The 24,600-nt window shown below is 37.6% G+C and overlaps 1 protein-coding gene across 2 annotated transcripts in view; it reads right to left on the reverse strand.

Moving 5' to 3' along the window:
- lrrc4ca (leucine rich repeat containing 4C, genome duplicate a) overlaps window positions 1–24,600 on the reverse strand; it is an 85,495-nt gene that overhangs the window by 23,704 nt on the left and 37,191 nt on the right. Inside the window, exons 2-3 of one of the 2 annotated variants that reach the window (XM_037543092.1) lie at window positions 4,409–4,476; window positions 2,547–2,613 (exon numbers count right to left, since the gene is read on the reverse strand). The gene's annotated coding sequence lies outside the window, so the exon portion shown is untranslated. The remainder of the gene's footprint in view (window positions 1–2,546; window positions 2,614–4,408; window positions 4,477–24,600) is intronic. The other variant, XM_017700094.2, reaches the window with a different exon arrangement.

Here is a 24,600-nt window from a genome sequence, read left to right on the forward strand (position 1 = left end):
GACAGCTATTAGCCTCCAATTAGCTATAGATAAATGAGATTCTATTAACGGGGTAGTATTGGCGATCGTGGCTTAATAGTCATTTTGGAAATCTAATTGTTCCTCTGAAAGCAAGCAGCTGAAAATGGTAGCACTTTATGAACACATGAGCTGCTGTTACTTTGCATCTGTGAAGCAGAAACAGGTAATGTCCACAACCTTAAAATGGCAATTAGAGTCCAAGAACTGGGAAATAGCTGCACACAGAAACTGACAGCAAGGAGTAGTGATCGTCTTGATTCATTTCAGTGATATCTACTCATCAATGTGCATTTCCACTGAAATACCTGCTGTGTTCTAATCCATCCTATTAATTTACTGTCATACTTGTCAACCATGGGATTTGTCACCATGTACTAAGATGAATTGATAACTAGGAGCATTCACTGATGCTCCGGTGCCATTCAGTGACACTTTGGGTCTTAGCATAAAGTATACTTAAAAAACAGACACATGTACTTGCTAGAGATTTAAGGTGTTTTCTTTCTTACATAAGTGTTGGCCTACTGACACTAACAAGTGGGTTCAAGTGGGTTCACTAACATGTAGGTTCATATTAATTTATCAATTTTATTATCATTATCATATCATACTCAATTATTTTAATTAATTTATCAATATTTTTTGACATGTCAAGAGTTCAGTCTTAGAAGTTGGTTGCATTTTCTGTCTCTCACAATTCAAGACATTTTAATTACAAATTTAGACTCAGCAGTTCGTAAAAACATTTCTCTACATCTCAGCTGTCTAGTTTTCTCTAGAGTTTGTTTTTGTGAAAATTGTCTCCAACTTTTGTCCTTTTCCTTTACTCAGTAAAATCTTCTTGACAGCTATACATGCTTTCAGACTCATACTGTTGAGTTGTCTTCTCACAGTGGAAGGATGGACAGAAACACCTGTGGATTGTTTCAGGGTTTTTTTTCTGTTTCGCAAAGATGAAAGCGTTAAATACTGTTTATCTGAAGATTGTCTACCAGGTCTTACATGATTGTCAAGAGTCACATTTTTTTCTGTAATTTTTTTAACTCCAGTTTTGGAAACTTCTGCTTTTTCACTTATTTTTCTTTGTCATTCCCCTTTTTTATGAAAATGGACTATTGTCTTAGTCCACTTTCATTCCCATTGTCTATTGACTTTTATTGTATCTCCTCAAAAAAAGCCTCTTAAGACATTTTAGATGTCCATGAGAAAGAAATGTGTAAGGCAGCCGAGGTGAGTTTGTGTAGTTAAATGTTGTGTGTAAATGTTGTAAGTGTGTAAATGTTAGTGTCTGTTAGCTTTGAGAGCAGCTTTTGTTGGGAGGACACAGCTGTAACTAGTTGGTTTTAAGATTGGAAGGATGGAAGACTTAAAGTGGTAGTAGTGTTGAAAGGAAAGAGTGGACAAATTAAATACTGATAGTTTTGATGTTACTCAGTGTTGATATTGTATTTATTATATATATTGTCTTTCAAGTATATGTTTCCTGCATTTTTCTGACACTGGAAAATTATTTAAATGATTGCAGATAACTTTGTACCCAGATGAACACACAAAAATACATCCATTTTAGAATATACTGACCTATTCTAAAGTTTTTTTTTCTTTGTACTTCAGTGAAAATTTCCAAATGATAATACTTTTACTTCTACTCATGAAGTGAGAAAGGGAATTTACCTCTTAGTCACCTTTGTCATTAACACATAGTTACTACACTTACTACATTCCTTTTGTTTAAATTCATTGTTATTTTAGTACTAGCATCTGTTTTAGAGTGTTATGAGTGTTAGAATTTCATTTTAGGCCAAGAGTACCACAGAAAGAGAGGAATATCTGCTAACAAACTTTAATTCCTATACTGACAGATGTACTGGATGTACTAAGATGGTCCACCACATTTGTGTTAATACTCAGTACTTAAGTACTTTTTGACTCTGTTAACGCTGTTTTCTGAAACAATGTAGGAGTATGGAATTAGGCTACTCTACACATCTCTCTCTGCAATCATTTAAATAAAAACAATGTATTGTTGGAGACTACCTGGTTCTTTTCCAGTTGAGTTCAGGTAAAAAGACCTTTCTGTCTTTAGTACTGGATGTAACTATGTGAAGGTTGAAGAACATATGAATGTACAGTGGCAATGTTGATCCTCCTCTAACTTGTCCACAGGTTATCACAGAGCAAGTTGCCACATTACATCCTTTCTCTTACACATTTATGCACAAATATCCTATCGATTTATAGCAGGCTGACCCTGTGACTGGCCTTGCAATGGATGTTCTCCTTTGTGACCACTCTTAAACCGTAATGAGGCATCTCCATTCATATTCATCGTTGAATTATCCCAAGGTCTCTGTCATGAAATCAGGAATAAACCTTGAGAGTGTTCCAGTTAATTCAATTTATGTTGATCAAATGTCAATATGCATGACACTCGAGCACTATTCTGCAGAAACAGATTACTGTTGCATGCATCTAATATTCACTGTACTGCTTAAATCAACAAAGCAGATGAAATAAGCACTTACAGGAGGGAGTAGTTGCCCTCCAGTGTCACCATCTGTTATTTATATGATTGTTGCCTCCTGGGGAATGCTAGAAAAAGCCACATATTGGAGAGGAAAATATATAAAACAAAAAAAAAACCATCATATTATCTTTATAATCAGCTGACCCTGACTGGCCTCTCTGGGGAATGTACAGCCAGGGCAAATTTAGAACACTACCATTATTTTTCCCCACAAAGCTAAAAGGAGGATGAAGGAAAAGAGAAGCCAAGGACTTAAAATTCCTCAAGCATCGGTTTCAGTCAGCTAAAGATAAACTGACAACACAACGTAGCTTATCTGGTCTAGAAAAAATGTAAAAATGCACGTTGCTACAAGTCACTACAATGATTAATCTGAGGTAATTAAACAAACAAACAGCTTAATTGGAATTGTAGCACTGCAGACATTATAACCTAAAAGTATATAATATAAAAATGTTTATACATACAATCCTGTGCAAAAGTCAAAATAGATATTAAGTACAAGCACCACAAAAAAGCTGCAAACATATATTTTACAGACATTTTTCAGAAATTATTGTGTATACAGTCTTTATTGCCTTTATTACAGCTTTTTTTGGAGATTTGTTTTCAGATTTTCAAAGAAATCAGCAAGGATATTTTTCTACAAGTCCAAAGTTCAGTCTTAGAAGTTGGTTGCATTTTCTCCTTCTCACAATCCAAATAATCCCAAATGCATTCAGGGATGTTGAGGCCTGGACATCTTCTGTTTTTAGTCTACTTCCATCGCTTTTCTCACAAAGATGAAAGCATTAAGTACTGCTTATCTTATTGTGTGGTTTTGGTGGTCTACCCAGTTTTTCGTGGAATCCCATGTTCTCTAAATAGTTTTTGAACTCCAGTTTTGGACATTTCTGGGTTTTTTCCATTTATTTTTCTTTGACTTTGCTCTTTCTTATACAAGTGTATTATGTCATATGTATTATCTGCAGAAATATATTATAAAAAATATTTACTTAATGGCAGTGTTGTCTCATGTCCAAACTATTTTGAATTTGTTTTTAATTATTTATCAATTTACCAACTTATCATTAAGAGTTCCCCTATTGCATTTCAGCATTCTCTCACAATAGTCGGTGGAAGCTGCAGGGATTTTATTGTACACTACAAACTGACCAGTCATGGATGTTTTGAATTAGTTTAGATGGGTGTTTTGATGAATCCAGGCACCCAACAAATGTAAATATTTTTGGTCAAAACAATGCCAGACAATCTTTAATTATGAATCAAAGAGTCTTTGATGTGCTTAAATATATTCCCAGGCTTCTTTTGATGCCAATATATATGAAAATAATAACTATATAAGAATTCTGTCATTCATTGAGCCCTTGCAACAATAGTATATGTGACATTTTTTGTAAAAATCATAAGAATGACATGGCATTGTTTGGTGCTCTAAAATATAGGGGTCACTCAAAATGTAAATGAAGCATAGTTTGGCTTTTAATGTGAAGACGCTATAAAATAAAACAGAAAACAAAATAAGACCCTAATCCTGATAATCCAAAAAGATGGAATCGTTAATACATGGTTTATCATTGTTATGAGTTCGCTGTTATGGAAACTCATGTAAGGTATCAATTATGCACGGAATCACTTAAACCAGGCAAGTCAATCAATAAACGAAATAGGTAGATGAAAAATGAGGACAAACACTTGTGCTAATATTGACCTGTTTCTCATTAGACGTTATAAATATATTCCTGATCTCAGGTCAGTCAGTGTACACTCTGTATTACATCTCACCTAATAGACTGAAGATAGTATTTGTCATCAGATCAGTTAAACGTGCTTGTCAACGTGTCTTCTGTTCTCACTCACCTGCCAAGTCATCCACAGTGCCAGCAGGTCCTGGACATCTTCACTCTCAGTTTCACTACGTGGCTTCCCTGCACAAACCAGAGGAAGAGAAAGAAGATACATTTGAGGCAAATGTGCTGCATGTCCAAAAGTTTACAGACACCTGCTCATCAATTCTTTCTTCTGAAATTGAGTTTATTAATATGGAGCCTCCCCCCACTCCACCCCCCGCCCCTTTGCTTCAGTAACAGTCCCTACTCATCTAGAAGAAATTTAGATGCTACAACATTACTGTGAGTATACTGATGTAGGATGATTTTTTTTGGAATCATGGAATCACTTGGGGTTCGTTGGTTCATAAATGCTGACCCAACAACCCCCAAAGGTATCGAATGGTGCCCAATCACTCCAGAGAACGCAGTTCCACTGCTCCACTGCGGAATGCTGTAAGCCCTTAGCGTTGGCCATAAAATCTGTTTGACTCCTGTATCAGCAATGGGTGAATCTGAACCCCTTAAATGGCCAGGGCCCACTGGTGTGCCTAAAATTATATTGCACACTTCTTTATCTTTTTGCACTCAAGGGGCTTAAGGTATCTGGATTTCCTATTTAGAAGGCGTGTCTAGGTACATCTGGAACAAACAATGCATAAAAATAGCCTTTCTAATAGTTTATAGGGCATTGCTTCAATCTCAGATGATGATGAATCAGAGAGAGCATCCAAGTTGCAGGGAGTCAGACTATGAAACATTTGTCAAAAACAATTGTTGAGAGTTGAGTCATCAAGAAAAGCTCAGGACATGTGGGTTTTAGCACATATGCAGAATCCAAACAACTCAGCTCAATTAAGATGTTACCAAGATAACATCTTAAACTGACTGACAAGCAGAGAGTGTAGAATTATACACACTGCTTTCTAACCACAGGAGATGACTCAGACATCACTTCTGCAAAAGAAGCGCAAGTTTCAGCACAAGCCTCAAATTTCATGTGTCTAAGAGCTTTGGTGAAAATAAAATGTGTTTTCCTGATGTGAGGAGAAAACAGTCTTTAGAAATGGAGGGAACAGGAGAATGGGACAATGTTTACCATGTATTTCAAAGCTGAAATAGATGTTTTTAGCAACGAGACACTACAGGTGAAAAAGGTAATTTTTCAAAACAATAGGTGCAATGAATCTACACCAGTTACTTACTGATATTCTTAGCTGTATCTTTTTTTATGCAAATAAGTATGCAGATGTTATCTTAAATATGCATACATTTGCATATGTATGTATAGCCTTCGGATGATGTTAGAATTAAAATGCTTATTTCACTTAGAAGACTCCTTCCAGAGAAAAGATTTTACAAAACTGTAGATCAACTGTTGATCAAATCAATGTTTTATTGTTTAATCAAGAAGACACCATGAACTACTGTTTTTTCAGGTCATTTTGTTATATACAACCCAATTTCCAAAAAAGCAGGAATGCTGTGCAGAATGTAAATAAAAATAGAATGCAATGATATGCAAATAATTTAAACCATATTTAAAGGAAAATAATACAAAGAAAACATATCAATGTTGAAACTTAGAAATGTTATTCTTTTTTGAAAAATATAAGCCCTTTATGAATTTGAAGCCACCACAATCCAAAAAAGTTGGCATGGGGACATGTTCACCACTGTGTTTCATTACCTCTTCTTTTAACAAACATGCCATGCGTACTCTTTTCCACTTTCCTGTCTCAGTCCATTTAAAATAAGCTCAGGCAGTGATTTCCGCTATAGAATCATGTCTGTTTTTAATGCAGCGCTGCCTGAGGGCCCAAAGACTACAGCCAGCAAATACTGTTTTTTGGCCAAGTCCCTTGCATACAGAGATTTCTCCAGATTCTCTGAATCTTTTAATGTCATTATGTACTGCAGATGATGATAAGCAAAAGTTCTTTGCTATTTTATGTTGATAAACATTATTCTTGAAGTGTTTGCTTGCGCAGTCTTTCACAGTGCGGTGAGCCCCTCCTCATCTTTACTTCTGAAAGGCTCAGCCTCTCTGGGATGCTTTTTTATACCCAATCATGTTACTGACCTGTTACCAAATTAACCACCAGGTGTTTTTCAGCATTATACAATTTTATCAGCCTTTTGTTGTCCTGTCCCATCTTTTTTGGAATGTGTTGTTGGCATCAAATTAAAAAAATATCTCAGTTTCAAAATTTAATGTGTTGTCTTCATACTATTTTCCATTAAATATAGGGTTTAAGTGATTTGCACATCATAACCTTTTGTTTTTGTTTATATTTTGCTAAGTGTCCCTAGTTTTTTTGGAAATGGGGCTGTATAATATAGCATAAATCCAGCTATAAACAACATATTAGGAAATTCATTTGTAATATATTTTAGAGTAAAGTTAGCAAAAAAACAAGTAAATGTTCACGTGAAATTCAAGTATTCTATGAGCTGAGATTCTTGGTTCTGAATGCAGAGACAAGATGATTTTGAGAAAAATGATTTTAAGAATGAACATCAGAAGTGCATTAGCCAATGAGAGCTCAGATAGCATGCATAATTTAAGTAAATGGTGTAATTTCTGTCAGGAGTATTTTGCCTTGAAATAAATAAAGAAAGAAAGACAGACAGAAAGACAGAAAGAAAAAGAAAGACAGACAGAAAGAAGAAAGGACTGAAGTTTAAGAATGAAAATTACAATATATTTACAAAACTGAAATGTTCTCTTTAAAGAAAGACATTTTATTCATGAAAATTATATGTTTACAATCCGTTTCAAAGTTGAAATATGAGTTTTCCTTTTAAAGAAATAAATAAAGATGACAAACAAACAAAAAAAATGGTTCCATTTTCAAAATTCTCAGTGAACACACTTCAGCTGAAGCACATTGATCCATTTAAGTAAGACATGACGGCAGCACAGTCACTGATCAATATGACTTGCAGTCACACAGAAGACCACTGCACTCAGACTCTCACTGACTGTACAACTTATCCATCAATACAACATCCAGCATTAAGAGATCATCACATCAGCTCATTTATTCCAACATTTCATTAATCACTCACTAAAGCTACACAGAAAAACCTCGACAATGTTCTCCACCAACATCTCCAACAATGATGCCATTTTCTTTTATCTGTTCCAAAAAGGAGGGAGGCTTTTAGACCATAAAATGGAGGGAGGGAGGGAATTAGGGAGGAAAAAAGAGCGGGAGAGAATGACCTAAAGCAGGACTCCACACTCCATTCCCCAGATAGGGGGATGACTGTTCCTCTGCTTGTTCCCCGGGGACACAGTGCGAGTCACTTAACAGACAGAAGGAGAGGAACAGAAACAAGCTCATATTAAATAAATCATGAAAGCATCTATTAATATCAAGGTGTAAACAGCTTTTTGTCTCCCCAAATGAAAAAGTGCTGGAGCTTGCAGCCTCCTAGCCAAATGGTTTAAAGGGAGTTGATGAAAAGAGGGTCAAACACAGATAACTCCTCTGCTGCTACAGCTCTCCAGCATTACTGTAGCATTATCTCAATGTGCTTGCTAGTTAATAACTGCAAGAGCTTGTGTAAACACAGCCCCCAGACTGTGTTCGGATCCCTGTGCATGTGTGTATCTGTGAAAGATCTGACCGCACTTCATTTCCCTTTCAGTTCCATTTGCAAACCTGGCACATACTTGACAGGCAGCCTCTAATGCTAAAACAGCAATCACGTTAATCATCTTCATTCTAATTTTCATCATCATCTTCATCATCATCATCTCCATCTCACAATCACCATAACAATATCCCTCTCATACCTCCTACTGACAAAACTCCATATCATCATTTTCTGCCTGCACAACGAGGTAGCTACATTTCTCTCAGGCTGAGGAAATATATGCCAGCTATAATTAGTACTGAGAGACATACATATTCAAGCGTGCATACATTAGCCTGCGGTGAACAGAGGGAGGCTGCCTGGGTTAAGCAGACCTGTTAAAGCCACTAGCAAACGATGTGGTAACATATGACCTCATCTACAGTATAATTTGCACCATCACTAACTGTTTTCATATCAACCTCCAGACCAACTGATGGATACTGACTGGCTGCGCTGTTGATCATGTGGCAGAAGTTCGAGCTCATGGGGTTCACACTCAGATTCTTCATGAGCAGAGCCGATGCGCTTCAGAGAACGCAAATGAAACCTAGAAACAAACTATCCTTTGCTATTAATGAAACCAAAAAGGTGGTCATATTCAGTTGTTCCATGAAAAGTTGAATTTAAAATCTCTCTGACTGGTTAATAACATTATTATATTGTTGTGTAAAACACGGTTTGAACTATCTTATTATTTATGTCTTACCTTCAAACTTCCAACTATCTTCAGATCAATGTCACATCTCACGTCATTGAATTCAACATGTCATTTTAATTCAAAGTGTCTATCTCCTTTTGGCCTTTATCAAAGTTCCTGGATGAAGAACTGAGATAGGCTGAGCTTACAATAAAGCTTTTTTTTAACATAAAGCCTTATTAGATGGACAGTCAAGCCCATTTATTGTTATTGTTATTTATTGTAAGACAAACATATACAAACAAACCCTAATCAATTGCTTGATATGTAATATGAAAAATCAAATGTACACAATTTTTACTTATTCCATTCATTGAACAGTTTGTTGCCAGAATTTTGCTTCTTTAGTTTAGCACTAAAGCTACTAGGCAAACGTTAACAAACACTAGGAGTCAATAGTCACCCAAATCTTTCCGATTAATACATCCTCAAAACGTCTCTCAAACCGCATTCAGCTCTTCATTAAAGTTGAGCGCACTTATAAGTGTGGTTTAACACACAGTATGATTTACTGTATGAGAAAGCACCAAACCTCACCGTGGAACTGAATGGCAGTTATTTTAGACAATAAGTCTTGGGCCAAATTCTGACTCCCCTCAGAATTCACACACATGATGCAGATTTATAGACGCTGTTTTTTTTCCTATTTGCAAACATATATCTTCAGTTTGAAAATCCAAGACAAATTAAGCAATACTATCATGTTTCTCCTTCCTCTCCCACCACCCCACTTATCATCGATCCCTTAAAAATTCCTTAGCTAGCTTAAGGACTCTCCCTGATATGGTCTTTCACACACAAATATGTCATAATACAGAAGAAAAATGCACAATGCTTGTCGATTCACATTGGCTTTAAACGACTGTTTGGTATTGGGGGGAACCAACTGCTTTTCAGTTGTGGTGACTAGTGGGCCTACTGATTAAAACATTGTTCTGTGGCCCTGAAAAGCTGAATGAACAATGCACGGTAAGCTAAATAAATCTTGTGAAGTCATGCTGCAAACCTCAAAGCCAGCTATTTGGTCCAAAGCAAAAGGCCTTCACATGCTACTGATTGCTCTGTGGGTTTCTGATACAGAAGCAAGCCCATATTGAATTAATCATAAAAATACAGATTAATACACATCATAGGGATAGAAATAACACATGCCAGGCCCTACCATGTGTTTCAAGCTGTGAGTCATTACCAGTGGAGCCAGACACCTACTTGTACACAAAGGGGGATGATGAAGGAGTGTTGTTTTACTCTTGTACTATTTGAAAAGGGACTACTGGCTAATGACTGAAAGACATACTGCAGTCATTACGCAGGCGTTAAACCTGATCTGGTGGTCTGAAAATACACATTCCACACACTTCCAGAGCTACTAAAGCTAGCTGTGACATACCACAATGCTGAAGCTTTTCATCTTTAAAGTACTGCAATCACTGAAAGAGTTGGGGTGTAAATGTAATGGCAAATGTGCATCATTTGCTGTGCATGGAAATAGTTTCTCCGTTTGATCAGACGGTGTCAACGCTTCTGTTCAACTTCTAGTGTCTCTTCTAGTCTCTCTTTCTCAAAGGGCAATTTCCAACTTTTAGCATAAATAATTCTGAAGATGTAAACCAAACCATTCCGAGTAGTTTGATATAAAATGTGTTGCTATAGAGGAGGTTACAGAGTCAGAATTTTTCACACTGGTAGTGATAGGAACCAGATGTTCAAAGTGTTTGTCTCTAAAAGCTACTAAATATAATTGCAAAGTGGACAAAAATATGTCATGTGATCCCTGAGAAATTGTTTCATGAGCTTTTGGTCTAAAACCTATTTTTCAATCCATTCATAGTAGAGAGGTACATGCAGGTAGTTTAACGGAAAATAGCACCAAAAGTAAATGCATTTTTTCCAGATTTACCAGTTTCACTATTATCAACATTATATATAGAAACTCAGACAATGCATAGCTTCACTGGCCATTTTTAATGGTAAATAGAATCACTATATTTGTGTTGGTAGTTGGTAAGTTTCTCTACAATGATGCACTTCACATCAAACCTACCAACTGTGGTGGTGACAGGAACCAGGAACCGCAATGTCTGCAACACAAATATAGCCATTTTACTTACCATTAAAGTAAATAATTATACAGTTCCTCTCAATTCATTTAATTTTTCTATTTAAATGTGTTAAAATGTATGAGGTAAGGAGGTAGGTGTACAACGACTAGGCCCAAATAGTTTTACTCAGACTTTGTGTAGGAATCAGTCATCAACAGCCCAGAGTGAGATCAATGGGAAAGTGAAATAAAACAAATTTAAAAATCATGAGATATTATATTGAAAAAAAAAAAATGTGGGTCATTGGCCCTAAATGACTGTTTATACTTCTAGCAAGAAACAGCCGCAATGATATCTATGTCACAAATATATGTAGTGCATGACCTACGCCGCTAGACATACTGACAATAACCAAGTTCTACCTAGACATGTGTACTGTCATGTAATTTATTACAGTAATCATAATATATATCACAGCATTGGCCACCTCTACTCTCTCTCACTGTTTCTTGCTGCCTTTCTCACATTCTATCTGTGTACAGTTTGCTCTCTCTGTCTCTCTCCCTCGATCTCGCTCTCCCCCTCTCCCTCTCTCCCTCTCTCAGAGTGGTTATACTGATTCAGTCCCACTAGTTCTGAGGCTGAGCCCATCATGATCTGAACCCGTGGGGTCAGGCCAAATCAAATAAGCCAAAATGCACATTGCTACTGAATCAATCGCCTGCAGTTCCTCTCTAAATGAAAGGAGTGAAGGACCAGGGTACTCTCTCTCTGACCTCTCTGGACCTCCCTGGCTTGCTACTGAAGCAGGACAGCACTGAAATCAGTGAGGACGACCAGTCCATTTGTCATCATCTAATGGTAGAGCCATCTGTGTCTGCACAGGGTCGCACACGGAGGGGGGCAGCTAACAGTGACCTGACAGGGCATGTAATGAGGTATCATATGGAACGAAAGAGAGAGAGACACTGAGATATACAGAGAAAAACTACATCAGGAGCATAACTAAAGTGCAAGATAAGAACCGATCAAGTATACAGACCCACACAACACACTGCTGAATGGAAGTAACATGCACCTACTTGGTTCACCTTCTCAGAGAGCAGAGCAGGCCTGTGTCACATTAGCAAACCTGAAATGTTTCCACTTGCACATTTAACTCAACATGTTCAAGCTTGAAAATACTAAATACATTCATGAATCTGATCAAATGTGCTTTATTCCACATTCAACTGTCAGTCTTCCCATGGCGCTCATATCAAACATAATCTGCAAAGGAAATTAAAAGACAGCTCATTTTTCACACCTAAAGGTTGTAATTTAGTGAAATCACACGCAGCATAAGGACATGTTATTCTAATTCATTTAAATTCACCATAATTTCATTAGCAGCATGATTTATATTTAATAGATTATCAAGCTATATGGTCTTTGTGTACAAATGGGATGCTTATTGGGGGTTTAACTGTAATTTGTAATGCTGTGTGATGTGAATGTGGTGCGTGTGTGTGTGTGTCTGTATAACAGAGATAGAGAGAGAGAGAGAGAGAGAGAGAGAGAGAGAGAGAGAGAGAGAACACAGACTGTATGCATTTATTTATGTATTTATGCAATAATTCGCACATCTTCACTGACGTATCCAAACCTTGTCCGCTTTTTTTTTGTTAGTACTTTGTGAAAGACCACCTTGTATTTATTCAATTGATTTAACTTAAAGTCAAAATGACTCTTAAGTATAGATCATTCTCTTTTGTAGAATAAAATGAGAATTAGATAGATGAGTGTGGTCTCTGACTTTTGCATATTTGGAAACACCAGCTGCTCTCTTCATCGCCAGCTGTTCTTTACACTATTGTCTATTGTTACTGTGTCTGAGTTCTGTTTCAGAGTTTTGAGGTTTTCTTATAACAACAATCACTTACAATATGCAACAATACAACAAGCTTCCTTTAGTAAATGTATTTATTCGGTCAATATCACTTATTTAATCGACATCTAATCTCGACTCTAGCACCAGGTACAGTTATCATTCTCATCAACCACCACCACTAAATGTCTTCTCGTATCTACAAGGGCAGCGCAGTGTGGTCATGCTAATAGACCTGACAGATGGTGTGTGAACTGTTCCTATCAATATCACTCTGAACCTCTTAACCACAGCATTGCAATCACAGACCTGCTAAAACCAAAGAAAATTGGACTATTGATCTCTGAGACAGAGCATGCTATCTGTAAAGTGATCAGACTGGAGCTGTTACGTGGCTACGTAAAGGTTTGCTACATCTCAGCAACTTCATTTCCATGCTGTGATGTGCTAATTAATGTGGACAAGGAAATTGCATCAGAACATTTAACCATTTCATTACCTTAAATGCAGTCCAATGGGGAAATGCTATATTTTCTACATCTCTCTAATACAGCTTTTACCTGTGCGATAATCTCCCAGGCCCTTCAACTTGGCCTTTCACACTTGAATTAATCAATTTCAGATTAGAATAGGCTATTCAAAGCCATCTGACTGTAAAATGGAGGCCTGCTCAGCTAACATTTGGTATTTTTCAAGTGTAAAAAAGGGGACAACTGTTATCATTTATTTTCATAAAGGACAATGTAATAGCTTTTTGTCCTTTTGTTACAGGACTCTCTGTAGAATGTGTAATGCTAAAAAATTCAAACAAAGGAAAAATAACCACCATCAAAAATGAAGGTTCATTAGCAAGACAGAATAATAAAAATGAACTTAACTTTTCCTTGGTGTTTAAGCAGTTTCATACTGTCGAATTAGTGCTTTGATACCAAGTGTACCACCTTTTGTGCTTCTGTCCAACAAGGAAGGCTATTATAAATGATTATAAAGCAAATATAATCACTTAATGCTGTCTTACACATTTACCAAAGCTAATTTCTAGATATCCTCACAGTTTTTGGAACCTGTAGTTTACAGACCTCATTTACATGAAATTATAGCTTGTTTTTGAATAAAAAAGCAGAATTTAGGAGTTATTGGGCCTACAGTAAAGACCAGAGGCAAAAATGTGGAATGATTATCGAAGATTGCATGTTTAGCCAAGATAGTTGTTTTAAAAGACTTAGCCAAATTCTGCAGGGTTCTCTGTCTTGATATGGTACAATGCAAATTACAGTGAACAACTATTTTTCTGCCTCTATAGTTTAAGCCTATAGGGCAAAACCTTAAGTGGGCTGATCCTAGTAATATTTGTCAGGATTTATGCTTATTTCTGCCCTGAGATCTAGCAGAACTATAGCAAAATAAAGGAGCAGACCCTGTGCACCAGCCCCTCTTCCACCGCCTCCACACCAGCAGTCCTAATGCAAGATGCCACAATTGAGGTGTAATCCCTATGTCAAACAGCAATGCCAAAAGCTGTACTTTCTGAAGCACAGATATTTGTCAAAAGCGTGGTTGAAAGGTGTTTACCCAACTGCCACTCCAAACCCCCAAGCTTGTGGCTTTCCCGTGTCCGTAGGAGTGGAGGAATGTCTCAGCATGAGCGACTAAAGCCTCCTCCAGGTTGTAAGCCTGTGTTCTTGCATGCTTACACTGGAGAGGACGCTTCTCCGCTCCAAATCCCCATCAACATGTTTCACGTTCTGCTGGAAAATTGGCAAGTGTGCTCGGTCAGACAGTAGAGGAACAAAAAAGGCACTGAACAGGATTTCCTGTATAAGCACAAATAAATGCTGTCATTGGTGTTTTGTAAGAGGATTTCGCATATCGGCTAAAAGCAGCACATTCATTACAGGTATCTCAAAATGTGATGGAAGAGTTAAGTCTCAGTGTGCTGATGTGGTGCACAGAAGCAGAAAGTGCACAGTATAATATTGCATGAGCGAGGCAGATTAGCAGTCTTGTATCAAGGATGTTAGGTGTCAGATAAATGCAGCCTACACCATGGTTTGTACTGCTACTGCTGATGGATTCCAGTTAGGGGGGTATTAGACATTAGCCTTCCATCCTTACTAAATGCCAGTCTGCTATTTCCCTTAAAATGGTATACTATGATTTAGATAAGCTGAGGTAGTGTTAGTGTTAGCCTAGCACATTAACTCCACAAGCACCACTTTTCTGGCAGAAAAACGTGGTGGAAAGGTGTGTTTACCCAACATTAGGCCAAATAAAGAAGCGAGGTGTAGGAGGAGCAGGAGGCGGCATGACAAATACAGCTTAAACACTTCCCATGATTTATGGCTGCGTAAATTAAACTAACCATGATTGATACAAATTATTATCACCATTCAGCTTATTTGTAACAGATGAGCAAAATCATCATCTGTCATGGTAAAGTTGACACAAATGACAATGATTATGGTGATGAAAATGTGAAATTGCCCTCCAAAAATAAATAGATATATTAAAAAGTAATGCCTCTGTAAATTACATTGTGTTACACAGGACTCCATCAGTCATTCCTTCCTCATTCTTTTTTGCATGTTTCTCCCTGAACAAAGGAGGAGGAAGAAGCCAGGCGATGATGGAGTACCCACGGCATGCTCCAGCAGCCATAGCTGCTCTTGCTGAGAGGATAAACAGCTTTCTGGAACGTTCACTGGCCTCTTATGCTGTTCCAGGATGAGTTCTACCCCATCGGTCATTTTTATAAACATCATAAACTGAGGCTGTTTTACAAGAACTTTGTCCTAAGCAATCTATGATAAGCATGCAGCTGGAACACAATCATGCAATCAAAAGACAGTGAAAAAGAAAGTTAGTTAGTATGATTACCTTGAAGTTAAGTTAGGAACATTGTGGCTGCGTTCCCTGCTGTTTAACCGGGTGTCACTGCTCCCCCATTTTATTTCCGTTTACCGTGGCCTCCACTGGCCTGCACGCTGTGATATTTCTCCTCATAAACAGTCACACAGCCTCCTTATTATTCGCTACCATTACTTCAGTATTTTATCTGGCAAGTTTTCATCTACATCAAAGCTGTGCGCAAACTGCGTAAACTACTTAAAACTACGTAAGTAGAAGTATCATTATTGAGTCAGTTGATGTTTGCGTGCTGCTGTGAGTCACCCTGTAAAGCCTGAAATAGTCATTTAAAAGTCAGAGGCATCAGGTCGGATTTCCTGGGAGTTATTTGCACCACGTCATACATCTTTTTTCTCTTAACATTACGCACAGCCTCAAAAAAGAAGGTCTCAAAAAAGAAGGTCAATGTTTGGGTCTTAAATGTAAAATCAACATCATGCTGGTGAAGATACGATGACAATAGTAGATAAATCACCTAATAATAAATCATCCTCACGTCCTTCACTGAGTTCTCTTTGAAGTCTCTTTCAAAGCACTCACAGTCCTCAGATTCATCCACTCAGGGAAGGAGTCCAGGCACCACCAACATTATAACAGGTTATTCTATGAAAAAAAAAAGTAATGCTGTTATGCTACTTATAGTGAACTGCCTGTCATAGTTGCCTATTTTCAAAAGAGAAACTAACTGTATTAATGGAACACTTAACACTCAACCCTGGAGTTGTCCTAAAGTTAGGGCAATATTTAGGACATTTTCTAGTTAGGATGCTTCTGTAATACTCATTTCTCATAATAATGAAGTCCAGAGAAGTTATTCTGTAGCTACTGTCCTAAATTCAGTCCTTACTGATGTTGTCATTTTGAACAAATGAGCTAAAACTTCACAGCTGTAATGTTTCTGCAGTACAGCCCCTGGTCTGAGTCCAAATGGGTAACATACTACACCACAGGAACCACTAAAACTTTAAAATACATTGCAATGCAAAATGGAGGCATGGGTTAGCATGACATTATATGGTGATATCTACTTGGCCATGACCTATGATCCTGTTATTTATCTATTGTGTGTAAATTTTCTGTTAGTAAACCAAAAACCTTTTCATCATGCTCATGTTTTGTGTCCAGTAACCACAATGTACTAATGAATAAACCTGATTTGTGCTTTATGCTTTAAACACAATGATGCAATAATGAAGAGATGCTTTAAATGTGTATGTGAGTGGGATGGAGGTTTATAGAGCTCAGACACAAAGGCAAAGTAGCCTGCAGTCTAGATTCACAAATGCAAGCAAGCCACCTAAAAGATCATGTAACATTGTTAGCTACGCCTTTACGAACAGATTTGTTCTAGTTTTGCTGGCTAACAAGCTGCCTTCTGCTTTATACCAGAAGACCAGACCCCCACTTTGCTCAAAGAGAAAGCTGCAGCATTCAGGAGGACGAGGAGGAGATGGGGAGGTGGGTAAGAGTGAACATTTTGTCATGAGGAACAGAAGAGAGAGATCGGGATATATGGCAGGTTCACTAAGATGGACGATGAATTTCACTTTGTTTGGCTTTTAATAATTAAAAGACATTATTAAAAGTGGAATTAAAAGAAATGAAAAAGTGTAACTATGTGTAATTCATCTATCAACTAAATAATTCTAGAAGTAGAAATGCCACATCCACAATCATCAGGTTCTGATTCAATTGCATTGTTTTTGGAATTTGAGAAATGATTTTCATAATATTTGAAAAAGCGTATTAGTGTATTAAGAGTATTTTCATCATTCTGATTCACACTGAAGCAATAGAATCAAACTGAATCACAGGGAAATTTGAGAACATTTCCTAAATGTCAGTATTAAATTCAACCAACCATTGTAAAGTCATCTATTTCAGATTCAATTCTTTATGGTTCAACAGACCAACACGGCTATTTCTGCTGTTTAATCGCCTCCATTAATCATGATTTCTCAAAACATTTTATGAAGCTTGTCTCACAAACTGGCTTTTTCAACAAACAAAAATGTTTGAATGCATTTAGTTTTTTTTTTCTCTGATTAAACAAAACTGTAATAAATGCTTGCCAATCTGGTCTGAAAAAATCACAGTACATCCAACAATAAAGGAAGCCTCAATTCTACATGCTGATTCCAGTCTGACTAATGTGTATATACATGACTCATCTGGGAGCAGATTTTAAAAGTTAAATGGGCCTTTACACAATGCTCAGTTTGATAAGGTTAAGGCTATTACCCACCCAGCAAGACATGAATACATGACACGACAATGCAACATCCTCAGATGTGATTTTTTCACATCAGAACTATACACTCTTGGCTTGAAACATCATTTAAGGTGATTTTGCCAATACCATCCTTTACTCCGCAAAAAGTGGTCAAATAGCAAGATCAAGAATTTTGGAAAAATGAAATAAGCATGGAAATTCAACCTTTATTCACAAGCTGAAAATGTATGAGTGCTTTTGCATATAACTCTGACTCGTGTAGCCTAGTTTGATCTTATTTTGGAGATGTTGGCACCACATGTGATAAAGCAGAAGACAACCTAATCCTTTTTGGCATTTAACAGAGTTGCCGGGACACTGCTGGTCCATCATCTTGGCTGTCACTACCCCAACAGCAAAGACAACAGTGACTGGTTGAGTGAGTTTCGCCTGTGAAAGTTTGCAAAAAAAATGAACAAGGGGCGACTAAATGAATGTCATTTTTCCCCCTCTGACAAATCACCTCAATTATACATGAATTTATTGATATCTGATTAAATCGCGCTCGATGCATAAAGGCATTTACACTCTACGTACGCACAGAGACAGACACTAAACGTACAAGACAGCACTTATGGCTTCTGAGAGGATTATAGAAAAAAGGCTGAAATAAGGTACTCACTGATTAAAAATCTCACCAAAGGTGGAGTATGACACATGTTAAGCCATTAGCCCACTCACTTCTCACTCTTATGATCTTGTATGAAGAATGACAGCTTGATTATGATAGGGTGAACATGTCACACTTCAGCAGCCGTGGAAGCGTTCCCTATGTGACTGAACAGTGTTCTGGTGGCTTTTGGAAACAGGGCAGTAACCCTAGCCTGACAGTGTCCCACCACCCACTGCCAGCATACAGTAACTGTAGATGCTCTACCGTCTCATCAGAAACTCAGCCAAGCAGCATGACAACACAGGCACCCATCTGTCTACCTGAAAACACGCTTGTACTGAAGCCTAAGCTGATCAGGCATAGTGAGCAGCATACATTATTACACATTTCTCTACACTCTTTAAAATAAAGATGCCATGGCATGATATCACAGAGGAACCACTTTACAAGTGCCCTTGTAACTCTTAAAAATGAAACCTTTTTGTTTTCAAAATAGAATCCAAGAAATCACATTTAACTAGTCAAACTCCAAGCTAATCTCATATTTATTTAACTTACAACCTTAACTGACTTTGTCAGTCAATATCAGGTAGGCAAAGGTGGTGTTAGGAGTCTTGCCCAAGGACTCTTATTGGTATAGTGTAGGGTGCTTGCCCAGGTGGGGGATTGAACTCTAGTCTACAGCGTAAAAGTCAGAGGTGTTACCCACTACACTAAACTAACCACTGTGTAGGTTTTGCTTCCCATAATCTTTAGGAAATTATGGATGATTCAGGTTTCTGTTGAACATTTGACTTATGGAATATTCCAAATGAACATATTCAGGTAAAAGGGTTGAATGAATGATGTGAGATTGATCTAATATTATATTTCATAATGGACACAAAAGATATTTTAAGCATAGAGCCACTCTTTTCTCAGTAGGTTAAACTGTTGTTTTGTTATTTATCTGGAACACTACATTTGGCTCTTTTTCAGCTGATGTAAAATAATGTCTAAACAAAACAGTCAAGAATGTAATTATAGTAAGTAAACAATTTTAACAGCTGCCATTATGCTTTATTTTATTTCACACATTATCTTGTACTGTTGTATGTATGTATGTATGTATTATTATTATTTCAAGTAATTTTATTTTATTTTAATTTTATTTTATTTTAGTTTTTGGTCCTTTTGTACCTGCCCAGGGACTATGTAGCTACCAATTTAACTAAGCTGACACATTTAAAAAATGGTTGCAAAAATCAGGTAAACTTGACTAAACTCAAATAAACCGGTTTTAATGTCTCATTTACTTTTAATCGGCAAATGTAACATCGGTGGAACACAGAAGACACATCAGTTGTGGAATCACGCTTTTGGTTCCGTAAAGAACTTAAACCCTGCAACATTACATTGACATAACTACACCATAAACACATGATGGCAGACATCATACACTGTTATGAGTTGTCATGACCGATTTTGTTCAGTAATACAAAAGTGTCATGTTACCATTGCCGTCAGTTGCCGTTATTTGTCACGACAAATGTTACAATGTTTGAATTCATGATAGCTACCCAGTATACACTTTAGCGTACACTTTACAAATTAGCATGTGTCATAAGCCGTCATGACACAACAAAAACCAGTAAAGGTAACATTAAACGTTGTTATTGCGCTCTTATGTTTGTGTTACATTTATGTCAGGGTTACAGAGCCGGGTCCAAGTAAAGTGTTATCAGATCTTTCCAATGGATGGTTCTTTATGTGCAATGCCAGAATGAGAGTTGAGAGAATTCCCAGTGGACAGGTCCCATTATGAGCCAGGTTGCTGTGAGCTAATAAATGAACTCATGCTTAAAAGCACAAGGATGCTCACACAAACTTGGATAGACATCCAAGTGTGTATATGTAGTAATTTGAAGGTTAAAACCAGCAGCCCTGCTGCACTGTTTAAAGTGGAACAGACATTTCAGTAGGATGCAAATTACAGCCTTGAGAGATTATCAAATTAAGTGCAACTATGTGTGCTGGCTAACACAACAGACAGTGCTCCACTGAGTTTATTACTGTTTTCACAATTTTCATACATGATTTATGTTAAGATGGAAAGCAGCGGCAAGAGCTGCAGGTATGAAAAAGCTAATTAAGGAGGATGAGGAGATATCTGAGCAGGCTGGCAGTGAGAAATGTTAAGTTACTTAGTTAACATCAGTAATGTTTGTAACATATTGACTGTCACGATTACCTCACATTTAAGACAAAACCCTTCGCTTTTCATTTCATGACTATCTAGTCTACTACATTGATCTCAGTATAGCATATAAATAATAAATAAGAGATAAGATTAAGAAAAGAAGATGAAAAAGCACAGATTTTGGAAAAATGTTGTGTGTATATAGCAGGTGAAATACAGTTAGAGTTCAAGGTGGGCTGGTCTGCGTCATGAAAATCATGGAAAAGATCCACTCCAACCCTGTTCATGTGTGAATGTAAAGGGCCTTTTGTTGAAGATATGTAATATATAATCCACATAATATATAATATAAAGATTCTATACCTGTTAAGAGAGTTCTTTTCTAGAACCATGTGAGTCTCATGATAAAGGAGCTAGAGAAGTAAAGCAAGGGAGAAAGGAACACTGAGCTGCTTTGCAGGGACACACAGAATGTGTCTGTGTGCGCCATGGAGTGTGCCTGATATATGGCTATAGGCCATATCTATTTGCGTAAGAGCCCCAGCCTGAGGCACATTGCTCAGTCAAACGTCCTGTGCTTACTCTGTACTTTCTGTAATGGATGGCCATAATGAGGAGTAATGCAGGTGCGCATTAACTACCAGGACACCCAGGATTTGTGAGGGGAAGAAACAAGCAAAAGCAATAGCAAAGGCATGCGGCACATCCAGCAAGCACTGATAGAAAGAAGAACTTTCCATGTATTGTACTACACCTCTAAAAAGCGTTTTTCACTGTTTTCATTTGCATTCAGTGTGAATGTGTGATGGGAGGGCAGAGGGAGTAAGAGAGAGAGAGAGAGAGAGCCTGTGGGTGTATAAAGGAGAGAGAGTGATAGAGGGAGGCAGGGAGGAACAGATACAGAGGGGAAGAGAAGCAGGACAGCAGGTCTTTCTCAATGGCTTTTTGTGGGTGAGGGAGCCTGTCTGAAGAGGTTATTTATTTTTCATCTGGAGACGGAGGCTGAAGAGTGAGCAGTAGAGCCCCAGTGGAATTACCCAGCCCTCTGTGCAGACTGCAGAAATATTCTCACGGGATCCTCTCTCTCTTTTTCCTCCATTTCTAGTGCAGAACTGTTGCTAGCTGTCACTCTGAAATAGCTGCTCTTTCTAAAGACACTCCTTCTATGGATGCTGCGCTTCTCAGTTTAAGCATACAGCCAACTACTCCGCGGCTGGCTTCAAAATCCACGCATTATAATATTGGCTGGATTCATAAAGCCACTGCTGTGGAGAAAGCCTTGCTTCTGGAGGGATGTCTGTCATTCTTTTTAATACATCACAGCCACAAAGGCTGCGAACAAAATACTAAATGGGAATTTCAACTGGATTCATGACATTTGTTCGAATAAATGGTTTGAATTAATAAGCTGAATTAAGCCACCAAATCTCTGTAAGTTATCTTTAACCTGTTAACAAGCATTCTACATTCTACAAATATGTGTAGAAAAAACATGCTGGGGTTAATTCCCACTATTCTGGGATGCCCGTTTGAAGTAACTCTTTAGGAACACTAAGAAAAACACACTAGTAGCTTTGACTGAAATTATTACTTTTGCAACAATTAAAAATAAGAAAAAATTAGCTGTAAAAATGTTCATGTGCTTTCGTATTAAAAATACAAAGAAATATATATATATAAATTTATGCACTCACAGAGAAAAACAGGCCAGGACAAAATAAATGAGAAGAGCCTCAGAACACAAGCTACATAGTAGCAACATAATATATATATATATATATGAAGCAACATTATATATATATATATATATATATATATATATATATATATATATATGTGTGTGTGTGTGTGTGTGTGTGTGTGTGTGTGTGTGTGTGTGTGTGTAAACAGAAGGAACAAAATAAAAGAAAATCATTTTACAGCAAAATTATATAGATCTTGACTGTGTGGTCAATCACAATCTTGTATATTTGTCCATTTATTTGGGTTAAGGCAAGGTAACTCTGACATCATAGGTCAGAGATCATTTTGAATGCCTTTGAATTAAATTAAAAAGCAGATCAATATTAAATGAAAACTGATATGATGAAACATGTTTTTTAACCAATTATAGACAAAATTGTCATGTACATAGCTGAAGAGACTGGGAAGAACTTGCAATTAACAGCCAATAAGCTGCAGAAAACACTCTACAGATGTAGATTAATTACTTTTAATGTGCTTCTCCGCCATGCGGTCACACAAGTTTTAATAAGGTTCATGGATATTTATAAGATCATGATGGCGATGATGATAATTCTTTTGTAATGAAAACAGTAGAATAACAAGTAACAAGGTGTGTGTGTTCATTTCTTACTGACCTTTCAGATTTTGCCTAAATGACTTGATTTCTGAGAAGTGGGTAAAGTGATGTCAACCTCTGTTTTCTATATTGTCTTGTTTTAAATAATACAGATGCCCCCTTGTGGATAAATGTTCATTAACATGTTCTTTGGAATCAATTATATGTGCAGTTGGAGATGTATTTAGCATGGATTGATTTAAGTAAGTCAAATGTAGTATTCCAAGTCTTGCCCAAAGATTTTTATTGATATTGCATGGTGTGTTTGTCCAGGTAGGGACTTGACCCCAGTTTGCCAAGTTGAGGGAAGTGGAGTTACCCATTATGCTATAGATCCACTCTATTCCGAAGTTAAAATTTCCCTTCACCAGATGTCCTTCCGGAACTCAAGCCATCTGATATTGAAACTATTCAGCAGCAAATGTTCCATCTCTTACCAGTCTTCCTCTTCTTAGCCGCATTGTGGTATGTAGGCTATGACATTAAAAAACCCAAATATCATTGGGCCTCCAGTGAACCAGTCTCAAGAAACCCCAGCTAGCGCTCTCCCTTTGCTTGTACCAACTGAGATAACTCCTGTGACAGATGTACTCCACCAGGGGTGGGATGAAATATAGTTAGAGTGTGAAATAAACCTGAATCAGTGGAGTAAATGGGCATGAAGGCCTTCCCTGCATCGGGCCAGTGAGCAGCACCAGGGGGCTCAACCAGCTCTGCATCTTAACTCTGTGCTGCTTTTAATGAGCAAAGGTGTCAAATTCATTCTAAGAAGACTCTCATCTGGGAGGTTCCGCAGAGAAGCAAGAAAAAAAAAAAGCGTCTGGATGCTAAAAATAAGGCCTATTGAAAATAAGTGAGTGAAAAGTGCATTCCCTGCTCAGCGTGGAGGACCTTTCCCTGTAGTAATCAAGCCAGGGTACCAGCTTCGGCTCTTTTTTCCACAGTGAAACATAATTAAAGTGACACCAATGTTGCAGTGTTGTATTGTCGCGACTCTTGTGCAAAAAAGTCTCATGTGGAGATGACGCTAGGCCCTTAGAGTTCACCATGTCTCCACTTTCCACACCATTACACCACATTGACTGGATGACCATACCCTGACACCAGCCTTCCTGCACACAGCCTGCCTAAAACTATAACACTAGGAAGGGGAACAGATATTTCACATGGACTTGTTTTCTGTGGCTGTGTTTTGAAGACCTTGAAGCTCTGTGGTTCTATTTCAACAGAATGGCGTTGTATCTAGGTGGTCTTGATTTTCATCAAATAGAAAGAAATGTGTTTAACAGTAATCTCTGAGCAGCATCAGCCGGGGAGTGGAACTCAGGCATTCAGCGTATCTGAAAAGGCAAGGAGAATATCAATGGACCCAGACAAAATCTAATTTTCTTGCCACTCCCCTGCCTCGTATTATTTCTCTCCATCTTTTCATCTTTTTTTAATCCTTCTTTTTCTCCATCCATCCCTTGTTTCTCTTAGTGCAGGTTAACTTCATTGAGGAGAGAGAGAGGGAGAGGGGAGTGCTGAAGAGGCAGACTCAGAGGAAATGCGCTGCATTTAGGTCTCAGAGTGCACTATATTTTAGCCCCCACTGCCAAATTAGATAATGAAATGAATGGAGGGAAAATAGGTCCAGTGGAGAACAGATGAACTCTAA

This window comes from Pygocentrus nattereri, chromosome 11 (assembly GCF_015220715.1).
Source record: "Pygocentrus nattereri isolate fPygNat1 chromosome 11, fPygNat1.pri, whole genome shotgun sequence".
NCBI classification, from domain to species: domain Eukaryota; kingdom Metazoa; phylum Chordata; class Actinopteri; order Characiformes; family Serrasalmidae; genus Pygocentrus; species Pygocentrus nattereri.